The sequence below is a fragment of the Podarcis vaucheri genome, assembly GCF_965113315.1.
Source record: "Podarcis vaucheri genome assembly, chromosome: 5".
NCBI classification, from domain to species: domain Eukaryota; kingdom Metazoa; phylum Chordata; class Lepidosauria; order Squamata; family Lacertidae; genus Podarcis; species Podarcis vaucheri.
The window spans coordinates 13,522,839-13,535,925 of NC_138763.1; the positions used below are offsets into that span (position 1 = coordinate 13,522,839).

Here is a 13,087-nt window from a genome sequence, read left to right on the forward strand (position 1 = left end):
CTCCACCAGAAAAAAATCCCCCTCCAAATTTGCTGTGAATTTTGCATCAGACACAAGCCAGTGAAAATCTAGGAACGGAACATTGCTTTGCATTTCCCCTAAGGAATATAGCAGTTTATTGTGGAAATTCACCTGATTTAGCCAACAGCTCCTCATATACATATATACAGTGGGTGACGCTGTAGGGACGTGGGTGGCGCTGTGGTCTAAACCACTGATCCTAGGGCTTGCCAATTGGAAGGTTGCCTGTTTGAATCCCTGCAACAGGGTGAGCTCCTGTTGCTCGGTCCCAGCTCCTGCCAACCTAGCAGTTCGAAAGCATGCAGTGCAAGTAGATAAATAGGTACCGCTGCAGCGGGAAGGTAAACGGCATTTCCATGCGTTGCTCTGGTTCACCAGAAGTGGCTTAGTCATGCTGGCCACATGACCAGGAAGCTGTACACCGGCTCCCTCAGCCAGTAAAGCGAGATGAGTGCCGCAACCCCAGAAACATACGTGATTGGACTTAACTGTCAGGGGTCCTTTACCTTTACCCTCGTATATAGCACCTGAGGAAGCATATCCACACATGTTCCAAATTGCGATTTAGTAGCAGTTTCGATGACTCCACTTCTTCTTCCTGTGGGAGAAGGGGGTGGGGAGCTCATGGATTTAGCACCAAATATTTACTAGCAATTGTTATCCTTTCTGCTGTTTGTACAGGGGAATTTTCCATGCTGGATAATGAAGAACAGAACAGCTCTTTCATACAGAGAAAGAATGAAATAACAGCCAGATGGTTGCTGCGTTAGTTTTATTGAGCATGCCATACCAGATACAAACAACAATTATTAAACACAAGCTCTAAATTAGATGCAGAAAACATGGCTGAGTTGGGGGGGGGCGGGGAACCATCACAGGAACATAAGAAATAGTTCTTTACTGAGCCAGGCCAGTTCTTCACCTAGCTCTGTATTGTATATACAAGGGTTGCTGTGGCTCCGCAGACTGTAACTCCCATATGTTAATATTTGTCCTGGTACTGTATTTGTTAGAAAATGTTTTTTACACAGAATAAGTTGTTCTGGGGGAAAAGAGAACCGATGTAATGTAATGAAATGTAATGTTGCTGTTGTTTAGTCATTCAGTTGTGTCCAACTCTCCGTGACCCCATGGACCAGACCACGCCAGGCACTCCTGTCTTCCACTGCCTCCCGCATTTTGGTTAAACTCATGTTAGTAGCTTCGAGAACACTGTCCAACCATCTCGTCCTCTGTTGTCCCCTTCTCCTTGTGCCCTCAATCCTTCCCAACATCAGGGTCTTTTCCAGGGAGTCTTATCTTCTCATGAGGTGGCCAAAGTACTGGAGCCTCAGCTTCAGGATCTGTCCTTCCAGTGAGCACTCAGGGCTGCTTTCCTTAAGAACGGATAGGTTTGATCTTCTTGTATCCAATGTTAATTATGCTTAAAGTGCCCTCAATCTTTCCCAACATTAAAGGAAATGAGCTCTTTTGGGGGATTACTTTGGTTTTGGGGTGACCATTAAGTTGTTACAGGGAAATATCTTCTCCCTGTAAAACACCGTATGTCTGTTTGGCCAAAAAAAAAAAGAGGAAAAAAAGACTCTGATGTGTGCTCTTTCTATATAACCATTAGAAACCTTTGAACCAGTTCTTTATGTCTTTGCCTAGAGCACAGTTACAGACCAAAGAAATGAAAGGTTTTAAAGGTTACTGAGTGCTGGAAGTGTTCACATTTCATCAGTACCAAATTATTTAGCAAAGGTTCTACCATGATATACTGGCCTGCTTTGAATGTACATATCTCAGCTTATTAAGTTGAGATATGCACAAGACCGGTGTCTGACTGCTCTGCCCTGAGACTAGGGATGTACATCAATCCATTCTGACATTTGCATTTTCAACTGGTATTTTCTGTTCCACTCCCATTGGTTTTATTTTGCACAAATCTTTATTCATTCCTCGCCCGTACATTTCTTTTTCAAGCAACACATATCACGGCCATCAATAGATAGTTACAAATCAATTACCTTCCCTGTGTGTTCCCTTTAAAGTCAATGTGTTTCCAGAGAGGTCATCTTTTGCAGCAACGCCCCCCCCCCAGTCTCGTGGTACCCGAAAGACAAAGTTAATAAAGTGACTAATGGCCCATCACAAAACCCCCTCTGACCGAAAATGGTAGAGAAAGCAAGAGAGGAGATCTCAAAGGATCCTTAGATTGTGGCAATGGTGCTACTGGATAAGAGCATGAGAAGAAATTTATTGGATCTGGTCAAAGACCCAACTAGTCTAACATCCTGTCCTCAAAGTGACCAACCAGATGTCTATGGGAAGCTCACAAGCTGACTCTTCCCATCTGGGATTCCCAACAAGTGATATTCAGAGAGATACAGAAGACAGTGGCAGTAATAATATAGAGCTATTCTGCATAGTAGAAATTGATGGTCTTATCCTTCATAAATTGATCTAATCCTCTGTTCAAGCCATCTAAATTTGTTGCCATCGCTACAACCTATGGGATTGAATTCCATAGTTTAACAATATACTCTAAAAAAGTTCTTCCTTTTTCTGTTCTGAGTTTTGCAAAATCCGGGTTCTTTGGACGTCCCCAAGTTCTGATCTTTCAGACTTCAGATTTAATGGTCAAGGAAGACAGGCGTTTATTTAGATGCCAATACATACTGTTTTGTATACTACAAAAGTTGGTCTGCACAAAGCCTAGCCCTGACAGCACCACTGGGTTAGTAGCTAAGTGACGGTAGTGAAAGACTTGTGTGCGTTAAATTATCACCCAAAAGTTTCGCTGCAGAGCTCTAGCATGATGTGATATGATATGGTAGCAAAGTTCTGCTGGCTTAGGTCATTTCCTCACTTTATTTTCAAGCCCATGCCATTATTTTGCAGTGCCTGCTAATATTACAGAGTGCCCAGATCTATTCCAAAGTCTATTTCTAGACTCAGCTTGTATGTGTATGTGAAATTCCATGAGGTTAGATGTGAAGATGAATTTGTTGTTTAAGTTCCTTCCTCCGGCAGGCAAGAAACTGAATCATTTTATTTCTACTGACCTTGTCTTGTTGAAAGATGAATCAATGAATCAAGTTATGAATGGTATATCATGAAAAAGTGATTTATGCTGGCCCAGTTCAAATATGATGTATTTCTTAGGGTCCCCCTCCCCCTTACTGTTGCATCTAAAGATTCACCCAACAGATAGTCAGTGGAGACTTGGCTGAAATAAAGAATTCCTTGCTTTTTGGAAGTCTGTTATGAGTACTTTCTTTTTTAAAAAGCATTTTACATTACCCACCCACGGCACAACATTTCTGCTAAAATTATTCTCACTGAACTCCTGACTATGAAACATATTTGCTGATGGAAATACTTTTTAGTATATGCATTTTTGTACACGTTACTCAGCTGGAGAACCGTAGTGTAAAATTCAGAGAAATGTGAATTTAATGTACATTGAGAATTAAGGAACACTGTAACTTCCAGCATGTTCTCAAGCTTTAAACTAGGCTGAATCCACAGCCTCTCCAAATGGTCCTGGGGGAGACCCTTGTCTAAAATCTTGGAGAACCACTGTCAGTCCACTCCTGCTTCTTCCCCCAAACCCTAATTAATTTTATCAGCCTAATTGAGAAAATAGAGCTTCTTAGTTGTTGCTGTTTTAAAACAATTGGGCATGGCCACCTTACAGCAGAGGGATTTGCTGCTAGATATGGATCTACCTTCTGCACATCCCTGTTTTAATGAAACTATGCTTTCATTGGCTCAAATTCAGAGATCTCAGGGAATCAGTGGGCTTTCCCACTGCTGGTACATGCTGGTATCTGATAGCTCTGCAGATGGTTAACAACATCCTTTTTGACTCATTAGGACCAAGCCTTGTCCCAAGCCAGACAATTGGTCTGTCTGACTCAGTAGTGTCTATGTTGACTGGGAGTACGTTCTCTAGGACTTCAGGCAAGGGTCTTTCCCAGCTCAGCTGAAATTTCTAGGGATTGAAACTGGGATACTCTATATGCAATGGATTCTCTATCACTGAACCTCAATCCTTCCCAATTCCTACTTCCATTGGTTGGAGTCCACTCTGCACTGGGATTATCCAAAGATTAAAAATGTATGGGATGGACATAATCAGTCCATCAATGCTACACCTTGAAGTGAAGGGTAAATTGTTTTTTCTTGTTCATCAAGGATAACAAGTTGTAGATCATCTTTCCCTAACCCGATACACTCTAGATCAGCCTTTCTCAACCTGTGGGTCCCCAGATGTTGTTGAACTACAACTCCCATCACACCTAGCTAGCAAGGCCAGAGCTCAGGGATGATGGGAGTTGTAGTTCAACAACATCTGGGGACCTACAGGTTGAGAACCACTGCTAGATGCTTTGGTCAATGCTTCTAATCACCCACAGCCATCATGTATGTACTGGGGATGATGGATGTGTCTGGGCACCAGGTTGGGGAAAGCTAATTTAGAGGACATAATTGCTAACTGGACCACACTGAGGCACAACCCTAAGCATGCTTCTCCCAACAAATAATGCCGACATCATAATACTGTTGTTGTACGACTCTATAGTGTGGTCACATTTGGAATGAAGGCAACTCCCCATTCACACACACAATTTTTTGGCCTTAGAAGGAGGCAGAAAGGGGGCAGGATGGGGGCAAGGTGGAACTGGGAGGGGCAGGGTGGGCTTATGCGTGTCCTGCCAACATGCACAGTGTCTGGGAATGCAACCCCAGTGGAAATGTGCTGTGTACGGTTCTGGTTGCCTGACCTCAAAAAGATATTGCAGAGTTTGAAAAGGTTCTGAAATGGGCAACTCAAATGATCAAGGGGGTGGAGTTAACTCCTGCATGAGGAAAGGTTGCAGCGTTTGGGACTCTTTAGTTTAGAGAAAAGGAGAGTAAGTGGTGACATGAAAAATAATGTTTTTTTTATAAAATTGTGCCTGGCATGGTGAAAAGTTTGTCTCCCACTCTTATAGCCCCAGAACTCATAGACAGCCAACAACGCTAAATATTGGAAGGTTACAGAACAAATGCTTGTTCACACAACGCATCGTTAAACTCCAGTGTTCCCCAATGATCCTTCAACATCAACTTCGTTGTACTGGTCATGTTATGCGGATGCCTGATGATCATCTTCCAAAGCAACTACTCTATTCCAAACTTAAAAATGGAAAGCGTAATGCTGGTGGTCAACAAAAGAGGTTTAAAGACTCTCTCAAGGCAAATCTGAAAAAGTGTATTATAAACACCCACAACTGGAAAACACTTGCCTGCGAGCGCTCCAATTGGAGAACAGCCTTTACCAAAGGTGTCATGGGCTTTGAAGACACTCAAACTCAGGACGAAAGGGAGAAACAAACTAAGAGGAAGGCACACTTGACAAATCCACATCACCCGGAAACCAATGTCCCCACTGTGGAAGGACATGTGGATCCAGAATTGGCTTCCACAGTCATTTACGGACTCATTGTTAAAGCTGTGTTTATGAAAGACAATCTTACTCGGCTACGAGTGACCGCCAAAGAAGAAAAAGAAGAAACTATGGAACTCACCCCCAGAGGAGGCAGTGGTGGCCACCAACATAGATGACTTATAGAGAGGACTGAACAAATTTATGGAGAAGAGGACTATCAATGACTGCTAGCCATGAGGGCTATGCTCTGCTTTCACAATTGCAGGCAGCCATGCTCCTCACTTTCTGCCATCAAGATGACACAACTTTGATGGCAGAAAGTGAGGAGGAATTAAAGAACCTTTTAATGAGGGTGAAAGAGGAGAGCTCAAAATATGGTCTGAAGCTCAACATCAAAAAAATGAAGATCGTGGCCACTGGTCCCATCACCTCCTGGCAAATAGAAGGGGAAGAAATGAAGGCAGTGAGAGATTTTACTTTCTTGGGCTCCATGATCACTGCAGAAGCAGCCACGAAATTAAAAGACGCCTGCTTCTTGGGAGAAAGGCGATGACAAACCTAGACAGCATCTTAAAAAGCAGAGACATCACCTTACCAACAAAGGTCCGTATAGTTAAAGGCATGGTTTTCCCAGTAATGATGTATGGAAGTGAGAGCTGGAACATAAAGAAGGCTGATTGCCGAAGAATTGATGCTTTTGAATTATGGTGCTGGAGGAGACTCTTGAAAGTCCCATGGACTACAAGAAGATCAAACCTATTCATTCTGAAGGAAATCAGCCCTGAGTGCTCACTGGAAGGACAGATCCTGAAGCTGAGGCTCCAATACTTTGGCCATCTCACGAGAAGAGAAGACTCCCTGGAAAAGACCCTGATGTTGGGAAAGATGGAGGGCACAAGGAGAAGGGGAGGACAGAGGATGAGATGGTTGGACAGTGTTCTCGAAGCTACGAACATTAGGTTGATCAAACTGCGGGAGACAGTGGAAGACAGGAGTGTCTGGCGTGCTCTGGTCCAGGGGGTCACAAAGAGTCGGACACGACTAAACGACAACGATGCTTCTGAAAACCAGTTGCTGGAAACCACAGGAGGGGAGAGGGCCCTTGTCCTTGGGCCCTGTTTGTGGGCTTCCCTTAGGCATCTGGTTGACCACTGTGAGAATAGGATGCTGGACTAGATCAGCCTGTGGGCTGATCTAGCAGGGCTCTTCTGTTTTTATATATCAAAGCTGTATTGCAGCCTTAAAGACAAATTAATCCAAAATTATGTGGTTGAAATGCACTGATACAGTTCTTGAATTACATCACCAATTTTAAGAGCTATGACATGGGATTATTTCTTAATATTTTTGGTTGATGACTGGTACACTGGCACAACACTCCATAGCCTTACTTTCTTCTCCTTTCCTTTTCCCCCTCGCCTTTTTGTACCACATGGGGATCACTCCCTACTCTTTTCTTAATGGATTGACTTTACTGAAAAAGAAACTGTAGGGGGCAATTATAACTTCTATCTAGGAGAAGACTAATTTTAAATTACTTGGTTATTATAAGCCAAATGAGCATTGTAGAGATTCTAGTTAATTACACTAATTAAAAGGGGTTATCTTGTCCTTGATTATTCTTGCCAGTGGTGCAGTTTAAGCACTGAAGCAGAAAAAAAGAGCAATTTTGGATGTGAAGGTTTCTACAAAAGCTTGCATTCTTGATAAGTGCTAATGACCCTTTTCTTGGTCATCTATCTCAGTGGGAGTGTAAACACAACTCAAAGTGTAGGTTTATCTCTAGTCTAGCCATTTGTTTTCAAGAAAGCCAATGGGAATTTTAAAATAAACAAATAAATGAATGAATGATGATGATGGAGCATCTTAGTAAGAATTCAGTCCAACCACCGTCCCTCCTTTCTGCAACTCCAGGAGGAATAATTAAAGCAACAACACAGAGACCCCAATCCAGAAAAGGAAACATCTACACATCAAACATCTCACAAGTGGTCCACTGACATGGATGCAAATGTGAAAACTATTTCCATCCACACCATAATATAAGTCTCAGTACCATTGAATTGACTGGACACATCTTTTGACATAGAGGGCACTGCAGAACTTCACCTGCAGCCATATTGGGGGTGGGGTACCAGCGTATAATCCAAAATCACATGACACAGCAAGCTTCCTGAACCTAAGCAGGCAAGGGATTATATGTCAAGCCTAAGAATAGGAGGTTGCCAAGGCTGCCAGTATACGGCTGGGCCCAATTTAAGCTGCAGACCCATAAAGCCTGATGTATGGAGCCAATTCTGTGCTCCCGCTGATGTGTTTGCACCTTACCAACCTACTTGCTGACTTGTTCCTCCCCCTCTCCCTCCTAGTAAGTAATAGCAATCTGCCTGCAGCAGTGTGACTCTGCACTGCCAGGTGCAGGGTCGTCTTACCCATAGGTGCTAGGGGTGCAGGGCACCCAGGTGCCGGGCTCTCAGGGGCACCATGCCGAGAGTCCAGGGCCCAAGAGTTGAGTCTGGAGAACAGCCCGCCCATCAGTCGGAGCGCCACGGTGGGCTCTTCTGCTGTGGGCAGCTCTGCACCACGAGTTCGGGGGCAACCAAGCCAGTGAGACACTGAGGTGACTGGCCAGCTCTGCCCCCCTGCACACCTGGGACTGGGCAAGCTTTGGGGGCGCTGGGCAGGGCTTTGCACCTTGGCACCGCATATGCTTAAGACAGCCCTGGCCATGCAAGCCACTTCTGTCTTGGGATCCCAGTACCTGAAGGAGCATCTCTTTCTTGATGATTCCACTAAGATCCCTAAGATAATCCATGGAGACCCATCTCTGCATGCCCCCCCCCAAAGGCAACAAGAAAGGGGGTCGTGGAATGCAGTTCACCTAAAGAGGCCCAAGCTGGTACCCTCTTAACATCCTTTGGGTGTCAGTTTAAGACCTTTGTTTTCTCAAAGTGTTGGATTAGTTTGATAGTAACTGCGCTCGTGATAAAGGAAGGGTTTCTGTTCTTTTCGCCTGTTCATTTGCTAGAACACATTCCATACATTCCATACATTTATTCCATAGTTTGTCTATACTGGATTTTTTAAATTATTTTTTATGGTAAGTCACCTAGAGGTTAGGTGATTCGTACATTTAATTAATTGATGATGACAACAACAACACCTTGAGTTCTGTGATGGAGATAATGTGGAATTGAAATATTATTTTAAAAAATATACTCATGGAGATGACTAAAACTGGATCAGGTCAGTTGAAAGTGCATATAGTTTAATGTGTTTAAAGAATGCAAATGTCCCTTGTATTCTTCTCCAGTTTGGCTTTATGTGGCTTTGCTGGCTCACTCTAGCCAAAATGTGAGATGGGGGCCAGTTCTGTCAACTCTCTCTCTCTCTGTGTGTGTCTTTTGCTATGCCAGCTCCAAGCAAATATAGATGAGGGGTCTATGGATCAGACCTCCATGGAGGACTGGGGGCCTTTGGATCAGTAGCATCATAGGGCACAGCTGACCTCCAGTCAGTTGCGTTGTTGCTGCTTACTAGAAGGCAGTGGAGGGTCAGCGAAATGACAGGGAGGTCAGCGCAGTGCGAGTGCACCAGCACAGTCATTCTGTCTTTCCTGCCAGTGCATTTGCACTCTGCCAAACTCTCTGCCATATCACTCCTTTTACCTTCTGGTAAGCACCAATGACACGACCAACTGGAGTATTGGCACCCCAGCAAAGCTAGAACAAATCCTAGCAAATTCCTTGCATAATCAAAGCTAGTATGTCAGAGAGCAGTCTATGCTAGAGCCTTTCTCCCAGCTAGCATTGTATGAACAGGGAGACTTTTGTATGGGAGTATTTGAGCATTCAGCCATCGCCTCTTCCATTTCTTGGCTTCGGTGGTGCTATCCAATAACACTTCATATGATGTTGAGCTTTGTGACTGTGGATTCAAACTGTCACCATACCCCAGACTTCACTCACTTCACAAACTGCTGCCAGGATTTATCAGTCAACCATCATACCATTACCAATGCTTTGGTTTCAGCGAATTATAAATTGAGCTGATATTCTCAAGCTGTCATTCATATTTTACCAAGCGCAGTTAATTGAAGTATTTTCTTCCGTATATGTCATTAGGCTGAGCCAGCATTTTGAGGTGTTTACAGACTAATTTATTGATAAAATTAAACAGTATATTAAAATACAGCAAATCAAAAAGATTTCCACAGCATTCATCAGTGCAATGTACATTATATTCAGATCTTCATAATCCAGTTTAATCTCTAGAAAAGAAATACATAATTCAGGGGAAGAAAAATATTAATTTTACAATCAAAACTGCTGTCATTTATTGTGTACATTTCAGTTCTCAGTGTCTTTCTGAATTAACACTGTTGTAATATAAAAATCTGGTAGCTATAAGAGGAAATATATGCTTTTTTAATAAAAATACTGAATGTAGAATCTACTTACATTGAGTCAATAGTATATATATTTAATTTTTAAAAAATACAAATTCTGAGAAAGATAGTATATATATATATATGAATGAGAGAAGGTGTGATACCCAGTCCCTAAACCCATATTTTAGGAGGTTATAAAAATCAATCTTTCATTGCACACTTTCCACATCATGTGAAATTTATTGCTTTACTAGTTTCACTATATCAAAACTATGGCTTCTGTGACATGAGCCACCTTTTTCAACTCTATCATGGGTTGTTTATTAACTTGAGGGTGTAGTAGGGGATACAGGATATATCAGCATTGTTTTTGGAATGATTCTTCAGGGAAATGTGTGGCTTTAATTCAAATAACTCAGCAGACAGATGTTACCCTGTGAACTGGTGCAGCCTCACTTTGGTTCACACCATTTTGTACCAAGCCGAGATTTGTAACAAGACCCACCATGCAAAATGGTGGACACGTTCTTCTGAAGCACACCACGGGATGAATGTCTGAATTCATTTGGTGGCGCTGTGGTGTAAACCACTGAGCCTTGGGCTTGCCGATTGGAAGGTTGGCAGTTCGAATCCCCGCGATGGGGTGAGCTCCCGTTGCTCGGTCCCTGCTCCTGCCAACCTAGCAGTTTAAAAGCATTCAAAGTGCAAGTAGATAAATAGGTACCACTCCAGTGGGAAGGTAAATGGTGTTTCCATGTGCTGCTCTGGTTTCGCCAGAAGTGGCTCAGTCATGCTGGCCACATGACCCAGAAAAACTGACTGCGGACAAACGTCGGCTCCCTCGGCCAATAAAGCGAGATGAGCGCAGCAACCCCAGAGTCGTTCGCGACTGGACTTAACTGTCAGGGGTCCTTCACCTTTACCTTTAAGGCAACTACTACATGGCATTATTGCACAGACAGGCAGCTATGAAAAATTATTTAATCCTCTCTAGTCAAAAACAGCCCCCCCCCTATATTGCCTCTTGGATACAATCCTGGTGTTTTTTTCTTTCTGATAGGTTTGTTATCCTATATTATATTTTGGGGACATAGAATAATAGAATTGTAGAGCTGGAAGGGGCCACCTAGCCCAAGCCCCTGTAATGCAGGAACGTAGGGCTCAAACCTACGGCCCTAGGATTAAGAGTCTCATGCTCTACCGAGTGAGCTATCTAACTAAAGCCTGCAAGATTCGATGGCAAGACCCACTGAAGTCCCTCTGGGGCTTCCATAACAGGCCAATGAGGATCAAGCCATAAAACAGAAGAAGAACCCTGCTGGATCCAGCCAATGATGGCCCACCTAGTTCAGCTTCCTGTTCTCACAGTGGCCAACCAGATGTCTATGGGAAGCCTGCAAGCAGGACCTGAGGACAACAACTCTCTCCCTGCTTCCAGTTCTCAACAACTGATTCAGAGGCATAGCGCCCCCAATAGTGGAGGTACAGCACAGCCTTAATGACATTGGCAGCTTCATTCTCCCTGAATTTATCTAAAGATCTATTAACACCATCTGAGTTGGTGGCCATTGCTACATTTTGTAGCACCGAATTCTATAGTTTGGCTATGCGCTGTGCGAATTAGTGTGTTCTTTTCTCTGTCCTGTATCTCCCAACATTCACAGCTTCGTGTGGTTGTTGCCTCTAAGCTGGTCACCAACACTGACTTGTTGGCAGGAAATGAAATGGACGTGAGATTATCAATGGCAAAGCACCCCAAGAATGCCTTTGTAAGTGGGACTTCTTGATACCTTGCAGTAGCGCTCAGAAAGCAAACCAGCGCAGCATGCATTGTGCTAGATTCGCAGCTCCGTAAGCGCATACTGCACTGCCAGTACATACTATGTTGGATGATGCCAGGGGCACAATTTCAAGGTTTTAGGTAGCTGGAGAAGAAATGATTTCTACATCCATGATGGAAGCAACATTGCACAGCAGATTCAAAGGCCTCCTCTAGAAAACTAAGGTTAAGCAGAGCATGTCTCTTAAGAGCATTTGCTGGGCCTGCTATCTTACCATCATATATGCAAATAGAAAACTCAGGTGATGAATTATGATGATGGCTATGTACCCAAAAAGTGGCTATGCTGAAACAAGACATGGGTATCAGCATGCTTGGGGGAACCTCTGAGGTTTCCAGAAGTATAGAGCTATTCAGAAGTGGAACTGACTTCCACAAGAGGTGGTGGACTCTCCTTCCTTGGAGGTTTTTAAACAGAGGTTGGATGGCGATCTGTCATGGATGCTTTAGCTGAGATTCCTGCATTGTAGGGGTTTGACTAGATCACCCTTGGGGTCATCTACCAACTGTACGATTCTATGATTCTATGAAAACCGCTAAGGAGGCAATGTCCTGCAAAACATCTGCAGCAAGGGCTGAACATTCCCAGTGGCCATGGAACGCTGGCCGATTGTTTTGGGAGTGGGTGGCTGGGGTGGGGGTCAGAATGGAGCATTATGAAGAGGGCATGGCTGGCTGGCTGGCATACTGAAGATGAACACACCACACTGCAATGCTACTTATAGCTCCTAATAACCAGAGGTAGATATTAATGCCCTCTCCTCCCCACACACCTCAGCCCTGATCTGAATCTAAGTTCTGCACATCTGCTTTTTCTGGAGAAAAGAAGAAGACAGGGGTAGTTCTCAGCAAGTTTCTAAAAATGTGCACTTAACTGCAACAGCAGACCTACATTTTTAGGCCCCTTCACTACCAGCAATGAGGTTTGGGTAACCACTGTAATCTTCTTCAATGGGATTTTTCCATGACAGATCACGTTTTTTAAAATATATTTTTTTACATCTCAGATTGTGAATAAAATGGCTAAACTAAATGACTAAATTCAGAGCTTCTTTCCCCGTGAAAGGAGGGATGCTCAGTTTACTATGCACCGCATTTTCAAAGCAGCATTTATATATATATATTAAAAGTAGTCCTAATTCTACCCGAGTCTAAATGGCTAAAACTTCCAGGGTGCAATGAAAAGCTGCTGTTTTTTAAAAAAGAAAAAGGCAAGACCCAGAATGAACTTCTCTAAGCCGAACAGTTCTCCCCACAGTACATTCCAAACAGGCAGATTTATTGTGTCTTTGGAATGCTATTACAAAAACCCCATTCTACTCCCTCCATTTAGTGCCTTGCATACCTAGAGCGATTCTATAATAAAGACATAGTAAAGACAGTCACCCCGGTGCATTATATCAAATGCACTTTAGAC

At 43.4% G+C, this 13,087-nt stretch overlaps 1 long non-coding RNA gene across 1 annotated transcript in view; it reads left to right on the top strand.

The window, feature by feature from the left end:
• The window catches only part of LOC309533346, a 510,607-nt gene extending 497,956 nt beyond the window's left edge, over positions 1–12,651 (top strand). Inside the window, exon 2 of the long non-coding RNA XR_014220149.1 lies at positions 10,551–12,651. This is a non-coding gene — a long non-coding RNA (uncharacterized lncRNA). The remainder of the gene's footprint in view (positions 1–10,550) is intronic.
• The last annotated feature ends 436 nt before the right edge of the window (positions 12,652–13,087 follow it).